We start from the raw sequence: 11,766 nt of genomic DNA, 5'->3' as shown, positions 1-11,766 counted from the left end.
GAGCTGTGCAACAAATGGAGCAGAGATGAAACAGATCTGTCAGTACAAGGAAGGAGAACAGATCTGACATTTGTATGAAAAGTTTTAGTGGTCAGAAATCTTAAAAAAAAAAGTGCTGCTGAGTGACATCACTGCAGAGCCTGATGCAAGTGTGCACAAAATGTAATGTTGGAAGCCATTCAGCAGGATTACAATAGTGCTGAGCAAAAGGAAAGGTTACATTACTAGGAATTTGTGGGGAAAAGCAGAAGAGTGAGTTCAGTGACCATTCCAGAATCTGCTTTTTGAGTATGCCAGAAAAAAGCATTAAGGTGCAGTAAATAAAGGGAAGAAATGTATGGGAATAGCATTAAAAAAAAAGGCTGGATGAAATGAAGGTGAAGGTAAATGTACAGCAAAGTCTCTTCAGTCACAAGGGGACGATTCTCCCTCTCTGCTCTTGTGAGAGCCCACCTGGAGTACTGAACACAGCGTGAGAAGGATATGGAACAGCTGGAGGAAGTCCAGAGGAGGCCACCAAGTTAATAAGGGGACTCAGCTACCTTCCATGTAAGACAGGCTGAGAAAGTCAGGGCTGTCCAGCCCAGAGAAGAAAAGGTTGTGTGGAGAAGTCATGGCAACCTTCCAGTACCTGAATGGGCTGCTGAGGAACTCTTGGTCAGGAACTGTGGTGACAGGACAAGGAGTAATGGGTTCAAACTGAAAGAGAGGAAATTTAGGTTAGATATACAGAAGAAATTCTTTCCTGTGAGGTGGCTGAGGCACTGGAAGAGATTTCCCAGAGAAGCTGTGGCTACCCCATCCCTGGCACTGTTCCAGGGGGCCCTGAGCATCCTGGTCAAGTGGAAGGTATCCTGGCCCAGTGCAGGGGGGTTGGAATAATTGATCTTTAAGGTTCCTTCCAACACAAACCATTCTCTGATTCCATGATTCTATTATTCTGTGATAAAAGATATCTCACAGAAATACAGAGAACACACCAAAATTTTCTAAAATCCTTCTCATGGCTCTGGACTCCCTCAGTGTCCTTTCAGTGTCCCATGACTCTGGACTCTTTCAATGTCCTGTGGGTCACGTTGACTTGAGCTGGTCTGCTGGGATAATGAGCAGGTACACCCATTTAGACTGGAAGGCATTTTTCCAGGACCAGTCCTTTTCAGCCTCTCCTCTTCCCATGCCCTGTTTGAAATGGCACCTGCACCAGGAAATGTCATCTGCAACAAGGGTCGCTGCATTGCTACTTGCATGGGAAGGGCCCTGACAAAAAAATACTCCCCTCCTCTAGTTATTTTTGCCATTTTCAGTGCCTCCTGGCTGGCTCTGTAGATCCCCCTTTCCTTTGCACACTTTTGCTGCACATGGTAGCCCTTTGCTCAGGCTGGCAGTGCTTCCCTGGGTGTCTGTGCTGCAGCAAGGCAGGAGGATGGGAAGGAATGGGGCATTCTCCAGAGCCCTGCACGCCTATGCCCAGCTGGGTGCTGTCCCCCTGCCTGCAGGCTCAGTGCTCATCCCTCAGCCAGAGGCTCTGGGATTACACTGGGTTACCTACAGCACCCACAAAACATCAGTGCCCTGTTTACACATCCAGCACTGCAATTAGGATTGCTATCCCACCCTGGTCCTAGGCTAGCCCATGCTCCTACCCCATGCAAATCCCCTCTGTTCCCACTCATCCCAGTGATTCCCACTCATCTTCATACTTCACTGCTGTAAGCACCCCAAAACAAGGCCCCTGCCAATAGTCCTGGTGCGTAGAAAGTATGTGTCTAATTTTTTCCACCCAGTATCTGCAGGTTCCAAGCCTGGGAGATGACTATGGGAGTGTAAATTGCAGAGCTGAGAAGAATGAACATTGCATCACTGCTGCCATAAACACTGAGCTATTTCTTTTTGTACAGCACAGAGTATCGAGACACCATGAAACCAATGCCTAGCTGGGGAGATAGAGACAGTTGTGCTGGTGTTTGTTTGATTCCTCTCTTTGGGGAGAAGTAAGAAACAAAGTAACAAACAAAGAAATGAAAGATGTTTGAGTTCTTGTTGGTCCCACGGGTGATGACTTGAGGGGAGTTGTTCTTGTGGAATGGCAGACAGACACATGCAACCACTAACCCAGCAAGAGAGCAAAAACAGTACCTACAAAAACAGTTCCCTGAGCCCGTGTGGTGTTATCACTGTGTTCCCACTCAGCCCCGTAACCTCAAGCCCAACCACAGCCTCACAACTGTTTGCATTAAAAATTCTCTCACAACAGCGCATTTTCACACATCCCTGCCCCACAGGCCTTTACACCATGCTTTAACCCCTTCCTTTTCACCCCTTCCCTTTACACCCTGCTGCCACAGAACACCCCACACAGCTCCAGCTCTGCCCTTCAGCCACAGTAACAGCTCTCTCCTTAAACCACTTGCCAATGCCAGGACCAATTAATGGGCAGGAGCATTGCACCTCTTCATCTCCAACACCTTCAGGCATTTCACAAGGTAAATGAATCCTTTCTCCAACCCAAGTAACCGTGAAAAGCTTTGACAGTAAAGAAAACAGGTTGCAAATAAGCAGTATTTTGAATGGGCATATGCTTGCTAGTGTCCCCAAATAGAGAATCTCAGACTTTCAAAGCTATCAGAGATCTCCAGGCTTGCAGATCCCTGCCACCACCTGATTTTGGTGCCCCTCTGGCAATAGGCTGAAGAGCAGAAAGTTTAGAAATTGGTTAGCTTGGACTAATACCCTTGCTACAGTGACAGGGGCCATTTTCCAGTTGCAGGAGCAGCCATTCTGTGTGCCAAGGTCCTCACCCTGGTCTGGGCTGCTCTGCCTTTGGGGTGGTGCTTGGGCAAACACCTACATGACTTCTGTTATCTAATATTTTTGTCTACCCCTTCACATTTTTCATCAACAAAGCTTCATCAGTAAAGCTGATCCAGAAGAGGCAGTTCACCAGGAGCTCTGTGATTTCTTCAGAGCTGCTGAATGGCTCAGCACCTGGGTCCTAAGACACACTGAGCAGCTGCTCTGTTACTGGCACAGGGGTGCAAAGCAATCTATCCAGGCTGACTTGGCTCTCCAAGGATGAGGAATCATGGATGCCAGAAGGACAATTTGAGGACAATTCTGTCCTCAATTCCCATGCTTCCTGCTTCCTGACCCAGCACAGCAGCACAGTAAAAAGCCCCCTACTACCCAGAAATCACTGGCTGGACTCACCAGCCCAGCATTCCCAACCTGGAAGCAGCTGCCTTGTCTGAAAGTGGTGGCTGCCTTGGGCAGGGACAGCTGGGGAGGGATGTGGAATTGCTGCTGTGCCCATACATCTGCTTTGGAGCAGCACCCAAAGTCCCAGCTCAGATCAACTCCCTTGTCACCCCTCCTTTGTAAACAGGCTTTTGAGCACCTGTTGTGAGAGCTAAAATGGGACCTGGAATAATCCTATGGAAAAGAGTTGTGTCCTTCTCTAAACAAAGCTCTCAGCTCTATTAAAATGCTCAGGCAGACTAAAGCAACCTCAGATCACTGGTCTTGGACAAAGATTTGTCACACGACGAACAGGAAAGAAAATGTTAGCCAAAGTAATCCCAGGAAAAACACACGTAATGAACGTTTGCAGATTCCAGTGCAGCAGCTAAATCAACACCTTGCTTTGCCAAGGAAACATTGTGAAATCTGTGCTTTACTCTTTGATCCTAAGCCTTCCCTACCCATCTTTTTATAAGCAGTATCATTGGACAGAAATGATTGTAAACTAAGATTGGTTTGTCAGTGAGCTTCTGATAAAAAGGAATTGACTTGTCATGTCTCAGGTAGCTGCTAGACTATGCTGGCATACATTTACATGGTACTGAACCTTGAAGGAAAAATGGATTATCTAAAATAACACGGTAGGATAAGCTTCTTGGATTTTTTAATTAACATTCTTATGTATAGGATACAATATTCTGTAATTTTAAAAGGGGGGGAGACTGAAATGAGGAACAAATCATTACTGTAAGCAGGAAGCAATACAAGGCAAATATGTGTCTCATTTCTTTAGATGTATGCTGTATTTATATTATTAATATTTTCCCTCTAAAATTAAATAAATGTAATGATGCCCTTTAACTCAGAAACACACTAATAAGAGTGTTAAGTTCTGAAGAACTTCTGTCTTTCCCTAGGGCAGATATTATGGAAATAGCACTGGAATATTCAAATCCTCCATTCTCTTTTAAGAGAAAATGTTAAGAGAAAACTTAACTTTTTCTTAAATCAATATTGATCGGCTGAAAAATTACAGTAGCACTCCTAAAGTTAAAAATCGGTAACTGGAAGTGGCAAACTTTTAAAAGTTCCCTGTCTTCAAGCTGAGAAGGCTTTGGTCTCCTCCTTCTCCAATGTCACACGGGCAAAATTTCACACATGGCCAGGCGGGCTTGGGCTCCCTCCCTCCCTCCCTCCCTGCGAGCCGGGCTGCTCCTGCGGGCGCTGCGGAGTTTGTTCTGTCACACTTTCCACAGCGGAGGCGGTGCGGTGTTCCCGGCCCGCTGTCCCAATGCCCTACATTGCAGACAGCTTCCCTTCCCTGACGGATGGCAGAGCCCCGGCAGCAGCGCGGAGCGCTCGCGGCGGCTCCCGGGCTGTGCCAGCGCTGCCCCTGCGGGCTCCGGGGGAACGCAGCGCTGCAGAGCCGCGGCGGCTCCGCAAGGAGAGAGAGCAGCCCCGCTCTCGGAGCTTCCTGCGCCCTCCCGGGAGGAGAGGCAGAGCTCTGGGGCAGCATCGGCCCCTCGGCTCCTGCTGGAGGTGACAGCAGTGCTGCTGTGACCTACGAGGAGCTCTGTGCCAGGCTCAGGCACCCGCCTGCTGGTGCAGGGGGACAGGGTTGGGATGCAGAGGGACAGGATTGGGATGCAGAGGGACAGGGTTGGGATGCAGAGGGACGGGCTCACTCCCCTCGCTCCGGGCGCTGGGAGAGCAGAGCCCGGGCTCGCCCTGCTGGGCCCTCCTGCATGGCACAGGAGGAGCAGGAGGGCTGGCTCTGGAAACTGTCCGGGCTTTTCTGGCCCCTGCTGCCAGGAATCTGATGTTCACAGCTACGGCCGTGTTAAGCTAACTCCGATCAGCTTGAAAACCCATCTAGCAAAGGCACAGGCTCCTAGCAGCAGAACTCCTTCAAATTTGGTACACAGGCAGTTAAAGCACACTCAGATAATTCCCCTCCTCAAGAGGAAATACTAAAACTTTTTCAGCACTTCCTCTTTTTATATTTGAAATCTTTGCCCTTCATGCAATACCTTTATTTGCATACAGATTGTAACAACTCACCAACACTGTTTCTAACTTTAGGTCATTCATAATTCACTTACGTAAAAAGCAATAACGGTTTTTGCTACCGGTAATAACTAACAAAATGTACATTTCTACAGCATGATTTCTGCTCAGATAAACATTCTCCCACCTGCTCAGCTGCTTACCTAAAAATCTGCCAACTCAATTTCTTCATTGGCTGCAGGGAGCTGGAAGCTGGGAAGCAGGGAAGCAGGGCTTACCCACATCCCCATATGATTCTAGTGGATCCATGGCAGGGGTGGGAATGAGATGGTCTTTAAGGTCTCCCAACCCCAGCCATTCTATGATTCTATGATTCACACAGACTTAAGATTAAAGAACCCTTCCTCTATAAGTAATGTCGAATTCTCATCTAACAATGCTACCTAAAGACCAGTCTCACACAAGTTTAAATTTCTTGCAAAAGAGACAGTTAAGAAAGACTGCTGAAAAACTACAAAGGTTCCATTTTTTCAACAGTATTTTAAAACTTGATGAAGCTTCAGTTGCTATAATGATGTGGAACTAACTGAGAACTATAGTCTGGTTTTTTAAACCAACATTCAGGTTCACCAGACATTCACCATTCTTCCCACCATTAAATGCCAAGTTTAAATGTCAGGTTTGAGCTAAAAAAGTAGCTGTGGATGAAAAGGGTTAGCTGGAAAATCAGATGAATGTAGGTAGTGGTTTTGTACAGGAGAGCTCTTGTGTGTAGATTTATTAAATCAAATTGCACTTCCACCAAAAGTTGTTTGTTTATTGAAAAGATGTAGATTTCTGCTTCTTTCCAGTTTGCTTCTTTCCTCTAGACCAAGCAGGGCTCAGCTTTCAGCAGTCACTTGTCAGTTAACCAACTGATTTCCCTCTTTATTGTGTCAGAATAGGAAACACAGTAATTAATTACAGAAATTTTGGGATATGTTTATCCCAGGAATAAGCTTATCTTCCAAGAGTAACAATATTTGCCAATGGCATCGTTATTTTTTTGATAGTTAGACAAGATAGTAAATGACCCCGTGTCAGCCAGCAGTGGAAACTGTACCATATGATGGTCAAAAGAAATGACTGACTGTGATCTGCTGGGTGCACCACACAGAATACAGAATATCACTTCCTCTTGAACTGAATCCTGCTCCCTTCTCCTGTTACCATCTCCAGAAAAAAAAAAATCTCATTTGGCTTCAGAAAGTTTAAACTGGACGTTATTCTTTTGCTCTGGGTCCGTGTGGGTTTCTGGTGTGACAGACTCAGTCCTGCAGGGAAGCAAACAAAGCAGCCTGGTGGTGAGGATACAGAGCACACAGAGCATGGCATTGCCTTCTCTGCTTGAGCTCTGCCCAAGTAAGAGGTTGATTGGATTTACAACCCAAGAAGGAGATCTGTGCTGCAAACTAGCAGAATCCCACCACAAGGAAGGCAAGGAAGGACCACACTGATTTTAGGGCCAGCATTTGTAAGCTTCACCATGGTGAAAACCAAAGCAAAATTTGGTCACAGCTCTGGAGCATCATTCAGAGTGTGAACTCACACTGGTTTTGGGGCCAGCATTTCTAGGCTTCACACAGTGAAAAACTGAAGCAGAATTCGGTCAGAGCTCTGGAGCATCACTCAGAGTGTGAACTCATCAGTTAGGTATGTGCACAGAACTGGCTGAGATCAACAGGCCTCATGAGAAATAGAAGCCAGCATTGCCTTAGACATCAATCAGAGACTGGGTTCATTTCCCGTGGTTTGGGGGCACACTGAGCTTTTCACAGACCCACTCAGCAAATACTGTGAATAGACTCAAGAACTCAAACTTTGGTCCAAGCAGTGTCTCACTAACACCAAACAGCACTGAAACATGGATCTCCCATAATTCACTGCAGTGGCAGCTTCCTCCATTTCCCAGCTCCTGCCAAGCAGAACAGCTCTCCTGCATGTCAAGAGCTGCTTTGTTGGTCAGGTGTTGCTAAGCTATGGAACAAGTGTCAGAGCTATAGTGCTGTCACTCTTGCCAAGGCTGTGTTCCTCATTCTGTGTGCAGGATGCCAGAACCCAGCAGCATCAGCACATCAGCTGCACAAAGAATACAACATCAAAATATCACTGAGGACAGCAGCACAGACCTGGTTCCTGCTGTCCCATTATGGAGATCAAAGGTATAATTTCCTTAGAGGAAGAATGATTTGTGCATAAACAGCCACTAGCTAATAATACAGCAAAGATGCTAATAAATTCTAATGGGTGGCAGAGCAGAATGCAGCAGACAAGTGACCTGAGCATCTTCTTACATAAACTGAAACAAGAGGGAGTCTGATGCTGATGACAAAACCTTTTTGTGAGTAATGCTGGCAAAATCTTTTAGAGAATAACTCAACTCTAGGTTAAAAGAAAGTGAGGCTCTCCTTTCCTTCTAGAAACTTTAGGACCTTCTTTCCATCCTCACAAACAACAAGACATGGAAGTAACTGCTGCAGTTTTGTTTCAAAGACTGCTTATCTTGGGGACAGAAAAGGAAGAACACTTGTCTGTTGTGAAAAACCTGCACTAGTGTAAGGTGTTGATGACAGGATATCCTTGTTCCAGGAAAAGGAAAGGACTGTTCTCACTAGGGAAGGTTTGTTCCAGCTCTCCTCAACTGCCATGGTTGGCTCCTACTGCATTTCTTTTGGTTCTTACATACAGCCACATTCCTGGCCTCAGCCCTTCCAGTTTCATTTGGATGCATCTCATCTTGGGCTATAAAATCTTAAAACACAGCGCTGAGTGATGTCTCAGCTTGCTCTGCCTCTTTGGGAGTGACCATGCTGCACCCCCAGACTGCAATTCAGCTGCTTCAAATAAAGCAAACACTTATGTAAATAGCAGCCTTCCTCCACCACTCCCTCAAAAGCTAATGAGCAGGGGATCAAAGATTCTTGAGCTCAGCTGGCCCATCCACACATCAGGGTGACCTCCATAGCCTGTAGCACACGTGGGAGCATTATAACAACCAGACTTCAAATACTGAACCCAAATAATTTGGCATTTACAGCTTGGTCAGCTGGGAGCTCTCTGTGATACAAGGTGAAACCGTGGTTTGGAGTCACCGATCTGGATTGTTAGCACAATGCCTGACTGTTCCCAAGAAAACAATACATGGAAGCAGCAGCTTTTCTAGAAACATCCCAGTGACTTAAAATATATGCAAAACCACTCTGAGAGCAAAAGATGGACAGGTAATAAATGCAGCACAGCAGGGTAGCACTGCAATCCACTCTAAATAAGAGGTAATTTTCAAGAGTGAGGGTATGAGACAGGCCAGCTTCACAAAATCACCATTGTTTGCTGACTTTGAACAAGTGCAGCTGCCCAGAGGGAGGGATATGAGAAGCCTCCAGCAGTAGTTTTTGAAATGGAGGTGGTGCTGGTTCAGCAGAGGAAGCAAACTGCAATGAAACAAAGATTCCAGTTTGCAGTTTACAGAGAATCAGTTTCAAAAACTGAAATCCCATTTGTTCCCCCAAAGCTAAATTAAGAACGTGCTATTTTGAGCTAGTAAACATTATCCCAATGTACTGAAAACACAGACAAAAATCCAGCAACTTTCCAGGGTTGACAAGATTATCTCAGGCCTCAGCTATCTTGCTTTGCACTGTGCTAGAAAACAGCTGATGGTAAGATGAGCCCTGATACGTGTCCAGCTGCAGTCCCCACCCTGCTCCCACCCCAAGGAGCTGTCTCTGCTACCCAGAGGGCCCTCTGTGCTCTGAGGTGTTCTCTGCAGTGCTTTTGGGATGCACAGTGGAAGCAATTGCAGTGTTTTCCTACTTGAAGAAGTCCAAACCTTGCCAAGACCTTTCTTCTGCTGTAGTGTCCTTGCCCTTTTGGAGGCCAGCCCCTTTAAAAAAGCTCTCTCAGATAAAGGAAGGGCCTTCCACAGCCCTCAGGAAGCATGGTGAGGCCTGGAGACAGAACTGTCAATGTGCTGTTGGGTGGCTTCAGCTCTGAAAGCTGTCTGGAGTGCAAGAAGTGGAGTGGCCTGGAACAGAAGCCACTGGGTCACAGAACACACAGAACTGGAGAGTCACTTGAGGCAGCAAAACAGGCATGGTCTGGAATAATAAGACAAAGAGCCAGGACAACTTTGTACGAGCTCCAGGTCAGAAATATGAACTCACTGCCATCTGCAAGTTCAACAACCTGCTCAGTACTCAGAGTAGGAGGTTTCCAGATCCCATTGTGGTACCAGGATGGCTGAGCATCTTCTTTCTCCCCCCAGAAAACCTCCTGCTGGTCTTTTCTGGCCTCTCCCTTGAGGCAGCCACACACTCTCATGTTTCATGGCTGCTTCCTCTCAGTCTCATCTGGTCCCTGAGGGCTCTGTTAGCTAAAGTGCAAGGATGTGGGAAGCAAAACAAGTAACAAGAACTGTTACAAATAGTTTCCTATGTTTCTGCCTTTGTTTAAAGAATGCCTCAGCTCCTTGCTCTTGATCCATTGTTGGTGGGTGTGACTTCTTCCATCCCTCCTCTTAGTCATGGCCCCAAGTCCATGACTTTTTCCTGGGACTGCCTGAATCTTTCACTTTGCAAGATGGGAACCAGGACTCCTGGCCAGTGTGGCAGATTCATCTGTCGAGGTCAAACTTTACAGTGCTGAAATGCCACAGTGATGAGATCCTGGATTCATGAGCAGACAGCTGAAAATGGGCTGCTGGTGGCTACAGACCAACATTTAAACAGGGAGCATGGTCAAGGGGGAGAGAAGACACAGAGGTGAGGAAGCCATGGCAGGATGGAAAGCAGCCTCTGAAATCAGCTCAGATGAACTGTGCAGAGATTCATAGGTACCAGCAGCAGCCTGTGGTGTTACAGAGCTCTGTAAACTTGCCAGGATACAAGTGAGGGTAGACACTATGGACACAGTAATCCCTGCCAGTTAGCCAGCTCTCTCAAGCTGATACAGAGTATACACAGGTCAGCTCAGTATTCCTAAGGCAAAGACAACAGACAAACAAGTCATGAACAGACAAGCCTTCAGCTCTTACCTGTTCAGTGTTCATTTAGCTAGCAGGTAATTCTTTACTGGAAACACTATGAGAGTGCAGACAGAACAAGTCTCTAAAGGCCAAACAGAAGAATGTATCTGGAAGCTTCTACCATGAAGTAACAAGCTGGATTTACCCCAGGATTAAATGACATGTTGCTACTGCAATCTTGGGCCACAGAGCACCTCAGGAGAGCAGCTGCCTGGTTGCTGGGTTTGTTGTTCCCTTGTACCTGCAAAGACACAACACTCACCTCAGCATTGTGTTCATGCTAGTCCAAAGAATGAAAGTGGTTACTACATCAGCAGAAAGCCCCTGAGGAAACGGGTCTTTGAATACAAGGCAGCCTGATGTGGGGCACAAAGGGCACAGATTTTCAATCTTCCCAAGTAACCATCATTAAACTGTCTTTATCTCAACCCATGAGTCCTCCATTTTTGTCCTCTCAGTTCTCTCCCTGCTCCCACTGGTGGGGAGTGAGCAAGCTGCCTGGGGCTGGGCTGCTGGCTGGGGTTAAACCACAACACCATGGCAACACAATAAAGGAGAGGAGATCCTTGTCAATAAAAAAAATAAATTAGGGGTTAAAAATACACCATATGGGTTAGCAATGGCACAGAAGGAGACAGACTGTGGATAATGATCACTGCCACTAATAGTCAACAGTTCCCTGAGCTGCCGAGGTCCTTCCTGCAGTGCAGTTACTGACAATACCACAGCCATCGACCTAGTTACTGCAGGGTTTCCGTTCCCAGCATTCACACCAACACTGACTTACTTCAATTTCACAATTATTAATGCTTTGCTTAAAGCCACAGCAACTGGAATCAAGTGATCGCTGAGGAGTCTCAGCTTTCGCTTTAATGGGTAAGCTCAATGTGAAACCTCTCACCGTCAGAGAAAAGCCTGATAAGAGGAATTCCCAAAGGTCAGAAGTTGTGCTGATAAACAAGGAGAACCTAGCCCAAGATAGGGTTAAAGCATTGTGATTTTTAAAGCACACCTAGTACTTTTGAGGGGATTCCTTAATTTTCTTGTTGTATTCCTACAGGAGTATTTGGGAAAGAAGGGGCTGGCTTTAGAAAAGGAAGCATTCATTAGCAAAATTCAGCAAAAAGGCAGCAGGAATACATTTAAATCAGCTGGGAAAGGAAAAAGCCAAAGGGCTGCAGAGACTATACAAAATGAAGAAAACCCCATTACAAGGAGGTAGAGGAAAGCAGGCAGGATATTTTTTGCTTTCCTTCCTCTGCATCTTCCAATCACACTCTCTCAGACCCCGCTTTCACCTCCTTCTGGAAGGAGGGGAAGCCAAGTTTCCCATAATACTGTGAGCTCAGCTTTACAAGCTGCAGACAAAAGAGGAAACCAAACACACAGTAAGAACCTGTGGATTGGCCAAACAAGGATTCCTAGAAGTAATTATCACAAAGACAAGGTTGGTTAGCACT

Source organism: Zonotrichia albicollis, chromosome 9, assembly GCF_047830755.1.
Source record: "Zonotrichia albicollis isolate bZonAlb1 chromosome 9, bZonAlb1.hap1, whole genome shotgun sequence".
NCBI lineage: Eukaryota > Metazoa > Chordata > Aves > Passeriformes > Passerellidae > Zonotrichia > Zonotrichia albicollis.
This window is presented reverse-complemented; position numbering follows the sequence as displayed.